Raw genomic sequence first — 19,622 nt, forward strand, 5'->3', positions numbered from 1 at the left:
ATCTATCCTTATAACTTATCCTCTAGTAACTTATGGCGCTGTTTTTAGAATTTACCTGGATGATATTTTATTTTTCTTTTATTTATTTTTTTATAGAATAGGAAGCGGGCGAACATATGGGTCACCTGATGGTAAGTAGTCACCAACGCCCATAGACATTGGCATTATAAGAAATTTTAACCATCGCTTACATCACCAATACGCCACCAACCTTGAGAACTAAGATGTTATGTCCCTTATGCCTGTAATTACACTGGCTCACTCACCCTTCAAACCGGAACAAAACAATACCTATCTGATATATATATGCTAGAATATCTGATGAGTGAGTGGTACCTACCCAGACGAGCTTGCACAAAGCCCTACCACCAGTACTTTATTTTATATAAATTATTATATTTTATTTTATTGTAGCGCCAACTTAATTTAACGTATTTCCGCGGACACTTTTTCATACACAGGCCTTTTCCTCGTCCTTGCCTCTACCCTCAATAGTTTTTCCTATTCTTTTTACGTGCGGCTACCATAGCAATTGTTATCTCCCCTGAGGAGACCTCCGGTATCCGCGGCAGCGGATGCATTATATCAACACGACCCCGCAGCCTCTTTAATCCGTGCTGAGGATGACCATCGGAGTGGTTTAGTGAGTAAGTATTTCACATAACCCAGTCCCGCTCCTAAACGGAGCCGGGTACCTTTCTGAAGGTATCTACTGGGAGAAAAAAAGTAGGTAGCAATTGTTATCTGTTCGTGTGAGATACCGATAGTATAAAATGATTTTATCTCATAATTAGCTAATTGGAATTGTTACGTTCCTGTCTTGATGAAATGTCGTTAAATTCGTAATTTTTTGTTTGATTATTTCTTTTTAATTGAATTTTATTTCTGTATAAAAAATATATCATTCTAATTTTTCGACTATCAATTTTCATAGATACATATAATATATTAAATAAAATTGAATTATTGTTTCTCTTGGTAAATATATATTTTTAACAATTGCATAACGATTAATTTTATTTTTAATATTTAAAATATATTCACGCAAAAACAATACTTAATTCTATATTAAAGCATATTTTAAAAGGTTAAAATATAATAAAAAACTTCAATTTCATTAAAAAAATATTATTTGATTTCAAAACGATTTGACATTTCCTGTTATTGTATCACCAGCTAATATTTATTTATTAGCATTATTTATTAAGCTTTTTTTTTATTAAATATAAAATACAGCAATAGCTATTTTTATTAAAATAAAATATTTTTTGTATATTTTATGAAAGCGATATTTTATCTAAGCTTTGATGTTAAATTGAATTAATTCGTATGTAACGTGCTAAGCAATGTATAATGCGCTATTTATAAAGCAATAATGGAGATTTGACTTAATATTCTCGTGTTGCACGAGAATATTAAGTCAAATCTCCGTCAAATCAGTTTCAATTACGACTAATTGAATCCAAATAAAGAAGAAAGAACTCTGATAAAGTTAAGCATTGACTACTACTTTAACCTTTTCTTTAATTATTTTTAATATTAATAAAAAAGTTTAGTTAGATACGGAATCTATTTTTCTACGGAATCTATTTTAAATTTCAAATTTACGAAAAACATTGGAAAATTTGTAATATATACTAATAAAACAAACGTAAAAATCTAAAGGTTGAAAATGTCTTTATCATTATTGCACTAGAGCCCACGATCAGTTTAAAATCATTTTACAGCCGAAACCTTATAAAATAACGGCAAAATACATAGCAGCTGCCAGCCCATTTCTGATATTTCGAAAAAATTGGCCATTGAACTTATCAGATACTGATATTGAAAATGGACGTAGTTTCTGTAATTCAATGACGAAAAAGTTCGTCTTCCGACATTGTCTGCGTAATATGGGTTGTTAAAATGTCAATAAATTTACTCGAGCGAGATTTTTTTGTCATAAAATATGAAGGCGGACATATGGGCCTGATGGTAAATGGACACCACCATAGACATCGGCACTGTAAGAATTATTAACCATCCCTTACATCGCCATGGCGCCACCACACAATGACTCATTCACTCTTCAAACCAGAACACGACCATACTTATTATTATTGCTGGTTGGCTATACATAATTCATAATCATACCAATTTGTTATTGTATATATTTATAATAACTAATATATATTATATAATAAGTAAGATATATAACAAAATGAGTAACCACTGAGTTTCCTTACTTTACTTTATACCTTATTGTACACCACAAAAGCCGAGATGGCCCTGTGGTAAGAACGCGTGAATCTTAACCGATGATCGTGGGTTCAAACCCGGGCAAGCACCACTGAATTTTCATGTGCTTAATTTGTGATTATAATTCATCTCGTGCTTTACGGTGAAGGAAAACATCGTGAGGAAACCTGCATGTGTCTAATTTCACTGAAGTGAATGAAATGAAATGAAAAACCCGCATTGGAGCAGCGTGGTGGAATAAGCTCCAAACCTTCTCCTCAAAAAGAGGAGGGGAGGCCTTTAGCCCAGCAGTGGGACATTCACAGGCTGTTACGGTACGGTTACGGTACACCACAAAAAAATACAAAACATGGATACAGCCTAAATAAAAGTAGCATACAATTTTGGTGACCTTATCGCTACATAGCGATCTCTTCCAGGCAACCAACGGTTTAAGTAATAAGTTTATTTCTAGTATTTTCAATAAAATATATAAATATAATCTATTACTAATAATTCTATTTGTTATCTTATTTAATATGAGCGTTAAAATTAGTTATTATTAAATGTTAATTGGTCTGCAGTAATTTATTCTAGAGTCGACTACCCTACCCCGGCAACGATGTATTGACTTGACTTTACGTAATGGATAACTTAGTATTATAAGTTTAACCTTACTTCTAGTAAATATATCTTCAAATATATAAAGATTTTAGATAACAACATGAGTTAATATTATTGTGAATGTGATACGAATTAAATTGAAATACCATTAGGTAATAAATTCGGAATATTTGTTTAATTTATTTATTCATTATTATAATGATGGCCGATGGGACGGCAATCCGACACGGACCAATGGCTTTCGTGCTTTTCGAGGAGGAATATACTCCAATTCTCGAAGCTCCGGGCTCCTACGGATAATGTTCGACAGGAATGACCTCGGTATATGTGGCCTCTTATAGCGCATTTAAAGTACACATACATATATAAAATCACCGTTTTAAATATACATAATTAACATTTGTACATAATTAATTGGGATCAAATATTTATAATCATAAGTGTTAAATTTTTAACAATAACTTTTATTGACATTAATTAATTTTTTTTATTTTCAAAAACAGATTTCATGAAATCGTTTAGTTTGTCGCGGGACTTCGAGACTCGAGACCTCCCGGGAGATACACACTAGTTGGTAGATAGCAAGATTTTTCCGAAATAAAGGTTGAACCTGGGCACTGCTTATTTTGCACTTGGCATCACTTCTTTTCGGGAACAAACCGATACGATGATGATGATGTCCTCCAAAATAATCTCAAGAGAGATTAGCGAACCGCGCAGGACATATTACACAAGTGTGTGCGAAAACACAGGTGCACTCTCTATTCCCTCAATACGGAACCCAATATTTTTTTTATCGACCTGGGGCTTGAACCAAGGAACTCGGGAATGCTTATATCTAGTCACCCGATATACCGTAATGTATCATAGTTTAATTGCCAACATTCGTATCAATAGTTGATAATTAAGTTAATGAATAAGAAAAAATTAATAATAAATTGAAACGATTTAATGCCCATTTGATTGCGTTAAAGCGACAATTTTTTATAAGAATTTATTATGCTGTGCGTGTGTCGGAAATACTGCCATATGTTTATCAAACCTGCACAGTACCGTTTTTTTTAACGCTGGAAAAACGCATTACGCGTTTCCCACACGGGAACATTGGGGGGGGGAGACTATGTGGGGCTCGCCGGTGTCGAAGGCGCCGAATGCACCCCGAACATCGGAATACCCACTAAAAAACCAGGAGCGCCACGGGATCGCTATTGCATGCTACCGTGGCGCTCTGAAGCATTACAGTACCGTGAAATAACCCCATCATGACCTCTTTACCCAGGCAGTGGGACAGTCCATTATCCGCTATTGAATGGCTGTCAATAATTTAAGTATATTCGTTGTATAAAATAAAGCTATTCAGTAATAATTTTAAAGCATGTCGATTGTAATTATTGCAATCTTTGTAATTTTACTGCTTATTGTATGAAAAACATTTGAAAAATTGCAGGCGATATAATCATAATTCGTTTATCTTAATTAGGTATCAATGGTCGGCTCATGCTTAGCCTGTGATTTCTCTCCCAATTGCTTCATAAAATATATCAACGAGGAATAGCTAATATAACTGCACATATTAATAATATAATAATAATAATATCCTGGGACATTATTCACACACGGCCATCTGATCCTAAACTAAGCAGAGCTCGTACTATGGAAACCAGACAACTGATATACTACATATACTATTTTCTTTTGTAAATACATACTTATATAGATAATTACACCCAGACTCAGGACAAACAGACATGTTCATGCACACAAATGTCTGGCCTGGGTGGGAATCGAACCCACAACCTTCGGCGTAAAAGGCAAGTATCTACCAACTCTGCCAAACGGACCGTCAAATTAGAATATTTTATTTTATTTACTAGGTTTACTTACAATCACTTACACTAATACATTTAAAGAAACAATTGAAACAGACTTATTATTGGAGTAGAGATCAATTAAAAGTAAACACAACATGTGAATGAAAAATGGAAACCAGTTCATTAATACAAAAAACAAAAGAACGTGCCCACGTTCTTCTACCACACCACGCGGGCGCGTTATCGGAGATCGAGGATGTCTAGCAGGAACTCAAAGTCGGATTTTTATAAGCAATTCTGGACAGTGTACTATATTGTTGATAATTTTATATAAAACGGCAGATCAAACAGATCTCTGCGTTTATTCAACGAAGTCATTTTGTAATGTGTTAGGCGGTCTGTGTAGGAAGTTTTTTTTTTAATAAAATCCTCACTAAAAGCCATAAGAATCTTTTTTGTATTCTTTCTAATCTTACAATATATTTGCCATAGTGGTCCCCAGACTGTCGATGCGTACTCTAAAATAGTACGAACCATATTGTTGTAGAGAAACATTTTAGTTTTAACATTTTTAAATAGTTTGGCATTTCTTAACACAAAGCCCAACATCTTAGAAGCTTTTGTGCTCACCTTATCAATATTACAATATTAAATAAGAATATAGAAAGAAAAAATAAGAATAAGAAATATTAAATAAGACACGTGTTTGCGTAAACACAGATGCACTCTCTATTCCCTCGCTCCCTACTTCGATGGGCCGGCAATCCGACACGACTGAAAACAGTTTAGGCGCAGGACTAACAGCTTTAATTGCTCTCCGCGGTACTGGATTATATATTGTGGAGTTACAGACTCTGATCTGCTACTGATAATTTTACAGTTTTGGAAAAAATACCCTGACCTGAGAAGAACCAGCGAATGAAACTCGACAGCAATTTTAGAATTCTAATTTAAAATATAAATATCCGGATTAATATGTGAAATAAGAACAAACAAACATATATAAAAATATGAATTAATTGATAAGGCTTATCACACAGATAAGGACATATAAATTGTACATAGCATATGTACATAAGATTATTTTAAATGTCAATTTTATCCAATTCCAAGATTTAGTCGAAACGTCCTTCCCGGATGAAGTTATTCGGTTCTATGTAAAACGATCCGCAAAAATTCTTAAATTTGCCGGTTTATAATTTGATATCGTCTGCATAATATATTAATAAATAACTTCTTTATTACTTAATACATATTACATTGAGGATAAAATAAGATAATTGAATGTAAAATATATATGTTCTCAGATCTCGGGATATGTAGCCTTAAAGCCACTAGAGAGAAGCAGTCAAATTGTATATTGTTGAATATGTTTAACAGATTTAAAAAAAAACGAGTAAATACTAAGATTCTTATTCGTTCAGCAGTAGAATCTACATTTCGATCCTAATATTCAATATAAATCAATTCACTTATTCAAGTATGCTTATAAAAGCTTTATAGTATTGTAATGTTACTTTATAGTATTCTGTTTCTTTTATTATACACAAGCTACGTGTTCCGGTTCCGCACTGGTAGAATAAGAATACACATATATATACCGTAATAAATAAAATTCTATTGATTTATATGACCCACGCAAGTAAAGCTTCCAATCGACATAATTTTTTCCGACATCTATAACAATTGTCAGATTTCAGCCAATTTACACGAATGAAATGAATTATCCATCTAAACCGTTCTCGTGAACCACTCTCTTATTGAAAACCGTCTGAAAATTCGATCGGTAGTTTTTAAATTTATCACAGACAAACAGACGCGGTGAGGCACTTTGTTTTATAATAGATACTGATTATTTTATCTTACAATTATTTACTATATAATATGTTAAAATCCAAACAATTTGTTCACAGGATTATCTATCTTTTTATATATAAGATTAACAAACTAAGCTTAAATACTTAAGTTAATTTATAATTAATCAAGATAATAAAGTGTCTGCAATAAGCAAAATAATATAAGTCAGAGTTTTAGTTGTGTCTAGATTGTGTGGCTAGATGTAGTGGTTCAATTCCTAGGTCGGGCCAGTAAAAAGTTATTGGGATTTTCTGTCAGAAAATTTACAGTAGCAGCCCGGAGTCTGAAAGTTGGAAGTGTGCACACTCCCGTGCCTCGGAAAGCACGTAAAGCCGTTGGTCCTGCGCCTGAACCCTTTTCGATCCTGTCGGATTTCCGTCACATCGGATAATGAGAGCTAGGGAACAGAGAGTGTACGTGGTTGTGCACAGACTTGTGCACTATAATATCTCCTGCGTAGTTGGCTAATCTCTCTCGAGATTGGACCCCCTTGGCCGAAATCGATGTGGAGGACATTATTATTATTATATGTTTAAACTAATTGTGTAAAGCAATTTGGATTTTGGTCATATGTTATATAATAATTATAAATAAATATACTGGATAAATAAATAAAACAGCGACTCATTTACGAAACAGTAATGTTTATCCCTAAGGACACTTTGTAGAGTACGGTACGCGGACATTATCGCGTAAAGCTTGTTACTAATCTAAGATATTTTCTATGAATCGATTTATGTAAACTAAGTAAGATTCAGGAAAACTTGAAACTAGTATGACAAATTAAAAAAAAAAAACCAACGCTTAATGAGTGACGAGTCTGTCGCTTTAAAGCGCTTGACAGCTGTAAAGGTCAATACGCGTTTCAAAACTTAAGTATATAAGAATGGATTTTCACATACCGTTGGTTGTTACCGATCAGACGCTTGTTAGTGGAGACGCAGCGTCACAGACACAGGGATATTGTGCTTTTTGGATTAGTGTTGTGTTAAGTTCAATTGCGTTTTAATGTGAGTTGATTTTTTTTCTTTTTTTATTGTTTATTGTTAGGTTCACAGACACAACAGAAAAACATGCACGTTTTTTTTGTATTATTTCGATGTATAATTTTATTATTTTAATTTAAAAAATCTAAATACAATAAATTCAGATACAATTTATTAAATGGTAATTTCATATTAAAATCTTATTTATAAATTAATAATTTAATATTTTCATTTTTTTTTAATTCGATAAATTTATCTAAATACAGAGATGAATTTCAAAAACAGGCAATCTGTATGTAATGTAAATATGTTACACTATATAATTTACTTTAGATTTGATAAAAACTCCCAAAATACTTCGCACCCGTTGAAATCTTTTCCATAAAGCATTTAAGAATATTTTTAATATCAAGTTTTTTTTCTTAACATATTTTGTTGTAACAAATATTTATAACATTATAATATTATGAATATAATATTAGGATAAAAAAATGAGATACATAAATATATAATATTTTTTTTATTCAAGTAACGGAGACCCAATTACAAAAGGGGCTTACTAGGTCCCAAGTTTACCTTATTTTTAAAAATCTCATAAAATATTATTTAATAATAACACAATTATTTTATAATAGGCTAATTATGTATAATCTGAATAAAATAAAAAGTTAATTCATATATTCTAGACAAAGACAGATACATATGTATCTTTGTTGTAAGCATATATACATATATATATTACGCGTAATGTTTACAATATATTAATATGATAACAAGTTTATGAGATACTCAAGGAGCTGTTCTTGTAAGCTATATATATTGTATATTTGAATGAATAACTGAACGAAAGAACGAATGTATTGAATCTATCTATATAACATACATAACAAAATATTCATAAATGCACTTTTGAATCGTATTGAATTAAATCTATTTTCGGTTTGGAATGTATAATAGATACAGAGAACCGACAAGAATATCAGTTGTTACTATTAAAAAAACGGCTTCCTTCTCTTCTTTCTATTTCAAAAAGTTAATAATGGAAACTCATATGTTATGTAGAAATAAATATACCAAATAAAACAAAAATTAGGTAGAACCTTTTTAGAATTACAATAAATTATATACAATAATTTTAGGTTATGTACGAACAAACGAAATTGATTCGAAATTAATTTTTAATAATCACTAACAGAGTGATAAATCTTTTAGAACTATATAAACAGATAGTACATAAATAAATACATAATATATATACGTACGATCGTTTTATTATAAGTATGTATTATATAAATTGACCCCGGAGACACGGATTCGATAATTGTAATATATATATTTATATACATACATACATATATATTTTTTTCAAATATAATAATAATAAAGAGCTTAATATTACGTGATATTTGCAGAATATTTTGCGCTCAAATAGTGTAGATACACGCCAGAAAAGAGGAAAAATTCCAATTTTAAAAATAATGTTTGCAAAAAAAAACACTTATTATAAAAAAATTATGATTAATATTATGGAATTTTGTCTTTTTAAATCTAGTATTGTTGTCCGTGGTCTAATTCAGCCATTTTTGTTTGAACCGAAGTCAACTAATATTTAATTATTTAGCATATTTCGAACGCTACAAGTTTACCTCATTTTATAATGAATAATTTATAAAAAAAAAAGATATTGAAAATAGAATTTGTTTATTCTACAACAACGCAGCAGTACTTGGTATTATTGTGTTCTGCTTTAAAGGATTTGTGAGCCAGTGTAATTACAGGTACAAGGGACATACCATCTTAGTTTTCAACGTTGTAGGCGCATTGGCGATGTAAGCGATGGTTAACATTTCTTACAATGCCAATGTCTATGGATGTTGGTGACCATTACCATCAGATGGACCATTTGCTCGTCCTATTACATATATTAAAAAAAACATAACATAACATCAGTGAATATAAGAATTAAATTTGATATAAAATTATTTTTAATATAAAATAAACTTAAGCTTAAACAATATTAATTCATTTTAAAGTATTGTCATTTTCTAATAAAAAAATAAACTATTAATTCTATATTTATTGAACGAAATGACTCATATTATAATTATATTATATATTTATAATATGATATATATATATATGTATATATTTAGATTATATATATTTTTACATTAGATTATAATATGATGATAACTAGAAAATGTAATACAATAAAGTCGTTAAAATAATTATATCGATTTTATTTATTAAAATAATAATCTGTAATGATAGAATATAAAATAAATTTGTTAATAACACAGAAAAAAATTATAATCAATCATTTACAATCGTTATTTATTAAATTTAGAGAAATAATTTAAAATCATTTTGTATACTTACAATATAGTAAATAAAAATTACGGTAGAAAGAAATTGCAACAAAAAGTTTGTTATGTTCGGCTTAGTGTTATCAGACAGTCATTTAAAAATTACATTAAATATTACGTACGGACGCGCGAACAACTTTACATATACATAAATTCCAATACCCTTGTGACATCAGCCGGATACGAATTTCGTACTAAAACATGCAAATAAGTTTAAGAATAATATATTGGGAATTCCTACGAAATAAACGCTTTGTATTAAACTCGAATTCAAATTTGAAGTTTTTACTATTATACGGTTCTTAATTAAAAAAAACATGTTTTTTTTAAATTATGATGTGGTTTCCCGCTGTTTTTTTTTTATTTTTATTTTATTAGACTCAAGAATCAAGATAACTGTTCTAAGTATTATTAATGAATTAATATTTAATTTATTTCTTAAATATTTAATGTGAAGTAAATACTTTTTATAATATACCTTAAGTACTACCAAGTAGGAATCTAAAGAAAACTGAATATGAACCCACTATATTTGATTCCCAGATATATAATTATAATCATTTGGACATTTTCAATGCAAAGTCATATTCAAAGATGAAACATGTTTGTTTCAGCTTATAATTTGTGTTTTGGGGGGGGGGGTGGAGATGGATGGAGATTCTTTATAAAAAATTTTAATCGTACGAAGTTGAGACGTAAATCGTATATAGTACGATTATGGTGATATACACATAATACTCACCTTGAATATGAGTTAAAAAAAATGGGTAAAAATAAGTAGCTTATGTTATATAAACGGATAAACACAAATTGATGTACGGTCAACAAAAAAAAATTAACATGGACAATGATAGTGGGTTTTTTTTTGTCTGACGTCAAATTCGTATAAAATTCCGATTATAATAGGAAGCTAGACAAGTTTCCGTTATCTAAAGATCTTTAATACTTGACCTCACCGAGTAATTAAAGTTTAGCTGTATGGGTGTGTGTATCTGTACAACACATACATACAGGGCTTGAAACCCTTAATGTTTTATATGAAATGCGTGGTTTTTTTTTAATAAATAAGTTTTGTCGCAATCCAATCTAAGCTAGTCGTTGCCGTTTATTCGTTTTCCCCTTCTACTAAAACAACAAATCAATTGCGGTTCGGTTGAAGTTAGATCGGAATAGATAGCATTATATATTAGTAAAATTGCCCGCTCTCGAACTGGGATTTGAACCTGAAAAACTACCTGACATCAATATGACCGTTTGTTCTCTTTTTTTTAATTTAATGTATACTGCCTGACACTGAAAGTAATATTAACCATACTATATCGTCAATGAGTCACTTATTTAGATCCCAAAGATTATAGCCCTCGTCGCAGAAATAAAAAAAAACAGACTTGAAAGTCTGAAGATGAAAATTTAACTATACTAATGTTCAGTGGTCGTAATTCCATAGTTATCCATCCCTAGAGCAGCTTTCAAGAAGCCCTATAACAAAATAAACGAAACATAACACACACAAAAATAAAACGCACACATACAATCTTTGATGGGTGGATGGGTGTAATTTTTTCCCAAGATCACCAAGCATATTTATCTTACTTATCAAGGCGTATAACACAAATATGACTTCTATATATACAGAGATAAAGTTCATGTGACATACGGATTACGTGTGTTACTTTCATAACACGTTACGAAAGGACGGACGGCCGCATTTGGTGGTATCGACACAATAAATTATATATATAAAAGTGAAATTTTTACAAATTGTTCATTGTAAAAGGTGGGTGATCTTTTAACTTTTATGTAAAAACAGATGAATAAGATTTAGTTTTTTTTTGTTATTACGTTTATAGATGGGCAAAGACAAAACAGCTCAATGCCTATTGCAATTTGGTGTTAATGTAATCAATCAAAAAATCTAAATAAAAGTAAGAATTAAATGTTTGCAAATTTATTAATATAAAGTAATTAGTTTGAATTAGGATTCTTATATCTCAAATGCTTTAACCCTTATTTTCCCATTGGAACGATTATGTCCCACAAAAGAGAATTATCAAGACGAAACGTGTTAGGTTATTTAATAATAAACGTGAAAATTACAAAAATATGTGCCAGAAAGCTCTGAGCATATATGGGTTTATTCTAAAATTAAAATATATCCCTTCGAATTGCTTTTTAAGTGTATCTGCATCTGAGATATTTTTACAATATTTGAAAAAAACTACTAAACTTTTATAAATAAAACCAATACCAAGAAGATGCAGCGCGGTTCGGAGAAGATTTTAACATTAGTACATAAAATTAATTGCAAGCTATTGTTTAAAAAAATGTCCAATCCAAACCGTTATTTTCTGAGATTAGCGTTTAAATTTACTGTTTTATTATTTCTGTCATATTTATAACCTCAATGTTAAACCATCACCTGTGACCTCTAAAAGTTTAATTAAGAAAATAGCATATACAACCTATTTGAATAATTAATTTAAAAAAAAAAAAAACAAAGATTTCGTAAGCACAAATTAAAGATGAGATTGTACGCAATTTCACAAACTTGTAGTTTGCCTTGATCGTTCTATTTTGCTTATTCAAATTAAAGAAAATGATCTAAATTTTAAATATATAACGAAATATATGACGAAAATATAACAATTAGCATAATCTTTAGGCAAGGACGCCATTATTAAACAATAGGCGATATTATATACAGAAATTCAAGCTTGTCTTAATGCGCTCACGAATTAATTTTTTTATAAAAATGAACACTAATGTTTCATAAGATTATCTGTGTCTAAGATTTTGGATTTTCTTATACTGTCTATAATATATTGTATACTAAGCTAGGCTTTAAAATGCCAGTTTATGTTTATCTATACAAAATATAGGTGTTGGTTATATATAGGATTTTTTTGAAGTAAGCTTAATAAATTTTATATATATATTTAAGTATTTAACGTATATATTTTATATTATTATAACGTGTAGGTATAAGTAGACACTGTCCAGCCTGAATGATGCCCCATATGCCTATAGTTTGGTGGTAGAATGTGATGAGTAGGTACCATAAGACTGACTTGCTCAAAGCCCTACCAAGTAAAAAATCTAAATGTTTAAAATAACTTAAAAACTTTACATTACAAATTATTTCTAAAATATTAACAATGCTAACATAAAAAATAGCAGGAAAGAAAAACCACAAAATTTTGACCAAAATGGCGACGTAGAGATGTATCATATGATATATCACGGTTATTAGGCTGTCGCCGTGTCAATTTGACCCACAAAAGAATATTATTCACACTTACGTTAGATGACCTAGAAAATAAAAACTAGACCTGTCTTTAGATTTCGTCATTAATATATTAGATTTTGAATGTCTCGACCTGGGGGTCGAATTCGTGATCTCTCACCGTCATACCTTTCAAAATATCTCATATATCCGCGCCACACGAATTGCTAATAATGATAAAATATCAATCACTTTACATAACTTAAATATATAGATATAATAAACTGTTGACGGGCCTTTGCCGGTGTATTTTTTTGTTATTATTGAAAATAGGTATTTTTACAAATGGATCACTTATTGGTAGTACCCCTCTTATAATTATTAACAATCCTTTACATTACCAATGCGTCACTAACCTGGGGTACTAAGCTGTTATAATCATTGTGCTTGTAATTAAATGTTTATATTACTTTTATATTCACCTTTTAGATGTGCGGGTGAAATTGTAGATGATTTTTATACGCACATTTCATTCTTCAAACTTATATATAATAAATATTTATTCAAAATTGTATATAAAATATTTTAGACAAATAAAAAAGTAATAAACGCGCGGCGTGCCGTAATTGTTGATATTTGATATAAGCTAAACCTTTATATAAACATATGTGCCTGAATAACTTCTAAGCTACTTATTATAATTCGGCGTCCCATGGATGTAGGCAATGTGACGTCACTAAATTCAATATGGCGCAATCTAGTGGACATAAGGTCGTAAATTAAAAAATAAACTATATTTTTGAATTGTACCGTGGTGGGTATTAAAAGGAACGGCTCAAATTATTAGCTCTTGCTCGCTTCTTTACTTGAATTAATTCGTTATAGGTAAAAGAGATTTAAGGAACGAGATTTTAACTTCGAATTTGATTTTTTTTTTTATTTTTACCTTTTTTAATTACGTAATAACGCATTGGCAAAGGAAAACGTACAAATTACATGTCATCGACAGTTATTTATGTGTTACGTCAAATGAAAACAATGTGAAAAATATGGAATTTATACACCGAATTAGCATGTTATATAATTTTTTTTCCAATATCTTAGGGTCACCTCGCATTTAACCTATAGAGCCGTTGATTTCTTTTATTTCTCATAAACATGCAACCGTATATTTGTAACTTGACATCACGTTACAGTCTATTTCAATAGTATCGTGACAAAATTTAAGCAAATGATCGTCTGTATTCCTTCTAAAAGGCTGGAGCGATTTTTACCTGGTTACCTGGATGGCTTAGATTGGACTCGATAGGTGGCGCTGTGATCGGGTTTCGAGATTGTATAAAAAAATCGTCGTTGGGACGAGAAGCTAGTTACAAGTATAATTTTTACATACTTAATATCTAATTTCATCCGCGTCAAATATATTTCTTAAAAATGCCAATGTCTTTATCTAGGTCCTAGGTTTCATTACATTTTAGACGTTATAAGCTAACAAACAGACAGTTATTTTCGCATTAATAATATGAGTACGGATTGCCAATTTGGAATTTTAAAATGGCCGTGCACATACATGACTTTACTTTTTTTTATGGCAAAGGTCGAAAACGAGAGGGCTTAATTTTTATTTTTTTATTATTTGCTACAACAATGCCGTTGTTGAGTATCGAAGAATTAGGTTAATATTAATATTATTGTATTTCTCAAGGTGTGATATTATCTTCAAAAATCATGAATATTGTTTATCGTTTATGTATGTGTGAGTCTCACATTCTATATGACAACAGCTGTTGTTCCAGGAAAGGATAATAGTGATGTACCTATCGGAAATATTTCATGTAACGATAATTTATCGATAATATAGATTAAAATTAATTTGTTTCTATAAATATAAAAAAAATCGTGCCTTCGTAGATTCTGAAGTCAAGGATTCAAAGGGTCAGGATGGTAAAAAAGTTATTTCGTTTTAATAATCTGAATAGAAGCCCAAAGAAGTGTGCACATTAAACATATGTCCTGCGAAGATGTGACGCTTCAAAATGGCCGCCAATATCGGTCATGTAGACAATCAATCAAAATATATATAATACAAATCAATCTATATACAAATGTGATCATGCCAAATATGATAAGCAAACAGCTGCGCATACTATCAGGACTTATGTTTCATCATATGCAATTTTTTTGTGTAATTAAATAATAATTTTAATGTTACGCTTTAATCATTGAACACGCTGTGATTATGTTATTCATTTTGAAATTACCATCAATGCGTTTTACACGATGAGTTCATTATAAGTTTTAGCTGCGGCTTAAAAAAATGAAAAAGCTCAACAGACAGACAATTAAATAAGATTCTCTGTTGCTGCTATAAATATAAATAAGGTTTTTTTGGTAATATAAACTTAATTAATGTGTAATAAATAAAGTCTAAGATTATGCATGCTAAGTTAGCCTTTAAGTGTGGCATTATTTATGTTATGTATTATAATACAATTAATTAAAAATATACTTTATTCAAGTGAGCTTGCAAGTACTTGTAACAAGTACTAATTAATTGTTATTGTTATGAGATAATTTAAATTTAAGGCTATCAACGGTTGAAATGTAGATTCTAGTGAATGTCCCACCTCCTCCTTTCCTTTTTCGAGGAAAAGACTTGGAGCTCATTCCACCACGCTGCTCCAATGCGAGTATTTTTGTACCTAACCTGTCTGAACACGTGGGCGAAAAACTAGTACGAAATGAAGACAGGAAGTGTTTTCTAAAGGCTTTGACTAGAAAATTAAACCTTGGAGATCAATTTGTGTATTTTAAAAGTTTATTTTTTTATATTTTCCATTGTAATCACAGTATATAGCGTTTTTTTTTAATAAATCCATTATCGTATGTTATACATTTCATATACATGTATATAACAAGGTCGTTTCATGTCCGCTTATATTGTAATTTGTAGCCATCATAAGTAAACTTAATGGTAATTGTTTAAACAAAAGATTTTTCCCACATTACTACGTAGTGATGTAAAATAAAAATATATATGTAACGATAATATTTATATTTAGATTTAAAAAAAAAACATATTTAATTGAATTTAAATAATCGTTTTGTTCGTCTTTTTACTTGATAACGATTATAATAACGTATTGCCTACTGAGGCATGTACGTGTAATTTTACGAATACAGTTAAAATCCAAACAAAATTAATTGTTTCAAATATCGTTTAAAGTAACAGCCTGTGAATGTCCCACAGCTGGGCTAAGGCCTCCTCTCCTTTTTGTTAAGGTGAAGGTTTGGAGCTTATTCTAAACAACTACCCTACGAACAAGCAAAACAAAGGATATTATCTGTTAAAACATAAATATAAAATTAATAATCTTAGAAGATCTAATTTAATAGCATTATTTGTATAAATATTCAATAAAATACCAGTTAAAGCGACAGATGATTATACACACAAATCTAATTTATATATTTTATCGAATAAAATTATCGACAAAAATAAAATTATCGATAATATATTCATCGATAGTGTCGCATCACAGCGATTGCGTCATCGAGGCTCGTTACGAACTCGTCCCGCGTCAATGAAATACCGAATTAAGTGTACTTTAAAGAAAGGCCCCGATATTGAATATTTCGAAGACGTTTCTTTATAAATTCGAATATTTAAGGTCATGTATTCTATTCTGACCTTCATAATGACTTCCGACTATAAATATAATATACTATTATATATTGAAAAAGCCGAGATGACCTAGTGCTTAGAACGCTATTTACAATTCATCTCGTGCTTGACGGCGAAGAAAAACATCGTCAGGAAACCTGCATGTGGCTAATTTTATCGAAATTCTGCCACATGTGTATTCTACCAAACCGCTTTGGAGCAGCGTGTTGGAATAAGCTCTAAACCTTCTCTTCAAAAGGAAAAGGAGGCCTTAGCACAGCAGTGGGACATTAACAGGCTGTTACTGAATTATATATCGTGAAATTGGCGTCGCCTCGCCCGCGTATGTACTTATCGCGGTGTGCATATACTATATCCTCATATGTGTTTTAAAACATTCCTTCTTGATCAACAATTAGTTATTTTATTCAAATCAAAATAAACGGAATCAACTTTCATTAGCGAATACAACTGTTCAATTTATTTGGAAAATAAAAGGCGCCTTCATTGCTATGCTGTCAGAACCTCCTAAGCTGTAATCCGGCTCTGGTGGTAGGGCTTTGGGTAAGCCCATTTGAGTAGCCACCATACCACCACTCATAAGATATTCAAACGCCGAACAGCAATACTTAGTATTTGTATCAAGGGATTCACCCTAAATAGAGTATAAATATGAAAACTCAAGGTAAATGACATATCTCATTTCCCAAGGTTGCCATATTGGAAATACAAGAGCTTAATATTCCTTTCTCACAGTGCCAGTATGCGTTCTTATTTTAAATTAAAAAAAAAAACAATTGACATACAATTTCGTATCGTCAGAAAACTAACCTAACTATTATTTAATGATATTATAAAAATGTGGCAAAACTTTGTGCTAAAATAACTTGAAGAGCTCCTGCAAATATAGTATCTAGTAATGGCGTAGGCTCAAGGTTATTGAAAGTGATGATATAAACGCTGAGCTATGGCGTGGGCGGTGTTGCCAACTTGAATCACTATGCTTAAATGGTTCGAGAAATTTGTTATTTTTCCTTTCATAAAAGGAATTTCGTATCGCGCTTGTCTCGAAACAGGATATTGATATTACATAATCTAAATCATTTATGTAATTTTATTATGATGTGCGAAGCTTAATCGCAATCTTACATATGATTTTTTTATTCATTTGTATTGTGCTGTAGTGTTAATGATAATGATATGGATGACAATGATTTAAGGAATCAGTATCGCACCTGAAGCTTTCCTCGTCCCGACGTCCCCATTCCACTGTGAATCAGAATATAGGTCCACCCTAGTGGGAATCTAGTGAATAGAAGATTATTTTTTAATAAGCTTATCGCTTGAGCTTCCCGTTGCATGTGATGAGCTGAATGCATTTCCAGACATCCAGCGTTAGAAAAAGCAACCATTCAGTATGTCTCTGACCATACAGCTCGGCATTGCTTGAAGTGGATTTCTAAAATACACTGTCAAATGCACTGGTTCTGTTAGAGCTTACTGCATTACCGTGAAATGTGCCAACCGCCTTTTGGTGATATACTATTTTGATGTTTGAATTCTTTAAATATTATAAATATTAATGTCAATGTATACATATAATTTATTATTATTTCGACGACGAGCATAATGGGCCACCTGATGGTAAGTGGTCACCAACGCCCATAGACATTGGTATTGTAAGAAATGTTAACCATCGCTTACATCGCCAATGCGCCACCAAACTTGGGAACTAAGATGTTATGTCCCTTGTGCCTGTAATTACACTAGCTCGCTCGCCCTTCAAATGGGAACACAACAATACCAAGTACTGCTGTTTTGCGGTAGAATATCTGATGAGTTGTACATACCAAGACGAGCTTGCACAAAACCCTACCACCAGTTAACTGTCTGGTTTCGCTGTTCCATTAACAAGACACTTATTCATTACGCACTCCATTACATATATTTAGGTAGGCGTTTTGAAGATCACACACATGTCAAACCTTATATATTATGTGTTATTTATAACGACATATATAATATATAATATTTACTTGACCGTGATTTTCGTCCTCAAACAGTGAGACGCTTATCAATAAACATTATTTCATGTCGTTGCGTGATTTATTGTGGAATTTCGTATTAGTGAAGGTTACTTCCTATGTATGCTTTTAAGAACGTATTGTTTTCGATCAGGCTAGCTTGCCAGGCAGGCGTGTTTATCTCGTACCTCTTATAGAGCTGTATATATCAAGTTCTTGGATTCAAGCCCCAGGTTGAGCCATTCAAATTTAAAGTCAAAATATACTTAATGCAAGTAGCTCAGTTGCTAAGGTTCTCTCTTTTAAAGAGAAGTCCAAGCGCTTTTGGATTGTTTTTTTTTTATTAAATTAATTATATTATTTTGCATTGCTCTGTACATGTTTTAATTTTATACATTTACAATATTAATTAAACGAAAAGCTACACATCCTCTAAGAAATTTAACCTCATTAAAGTTTAATCAAAATTGATATAACAATTGATATTAATTTGCGGAAATACTTGGTCTCAAAACTACGCCATTTTAATATCTATATTATTTTTAAGTATCAATTAACAACTTATAACTTTTTTGTTAGTTTGTTTGTAACGATCAAATAAAATATAACTCAAACAAGCTTGAACACACAATTACGTGTTACATAACCATACATTTTCGACCCACGCTCACGGCTATCCTTCCAAAAATTATATCTATCCGAATATAGACAACGAAATCGATTAGGATGCAGACGAATTAGTTTGTTTTAAATTATTATTTAAATACCTTGTTTAAGTGCGAATGTTACGATGTGATAACGATAGATGGCGCTGATCAAACATTTAATATTTCTGAATCGCGCAGACTAG

At 31.0% G+C, this 19,622-nt stretch overlaps 1 protein-coding gene across 7 annotated transcripts in view; it reads left to right on the forward strand.

The window, feature by feature from the left end:
• Nucleotides 1-7,423: 7,423 nt before the first annotated feature.
• LOC126778781 (uncharacterized) overlaps nucleotides 7,424-19,622 on the forward strand; it is a 53,517-nt gene continuing 41,318 nt past the window's right edge. For all 7 annotated transcript variants that reach the window (XM_050502425.1, XM_050502426.1, XM_050502427.1 and 4 more), the window contains exon 1: nucleotides 7,424-7,519. The gene's annotated coding sequence lies outside the window, so the exon portion shown is untranslated. The remainder of the gene's footprint in view (nucleotides 7,520-19,622) is intronic.

Source organism: Nymphalis io, chromosome 27 (assembly GCF_905147045.1).
Source record: "Nymphalis io chromosome 27, ilAglIoxx1.1, whole genome shotgun sequence".
Lineage (NCBI taxonomy): Eukaryota > Metazoa > Arthropoda > Insecta > Lepidoptera > Nymphalidae > Nymphalis > Nymphalis io.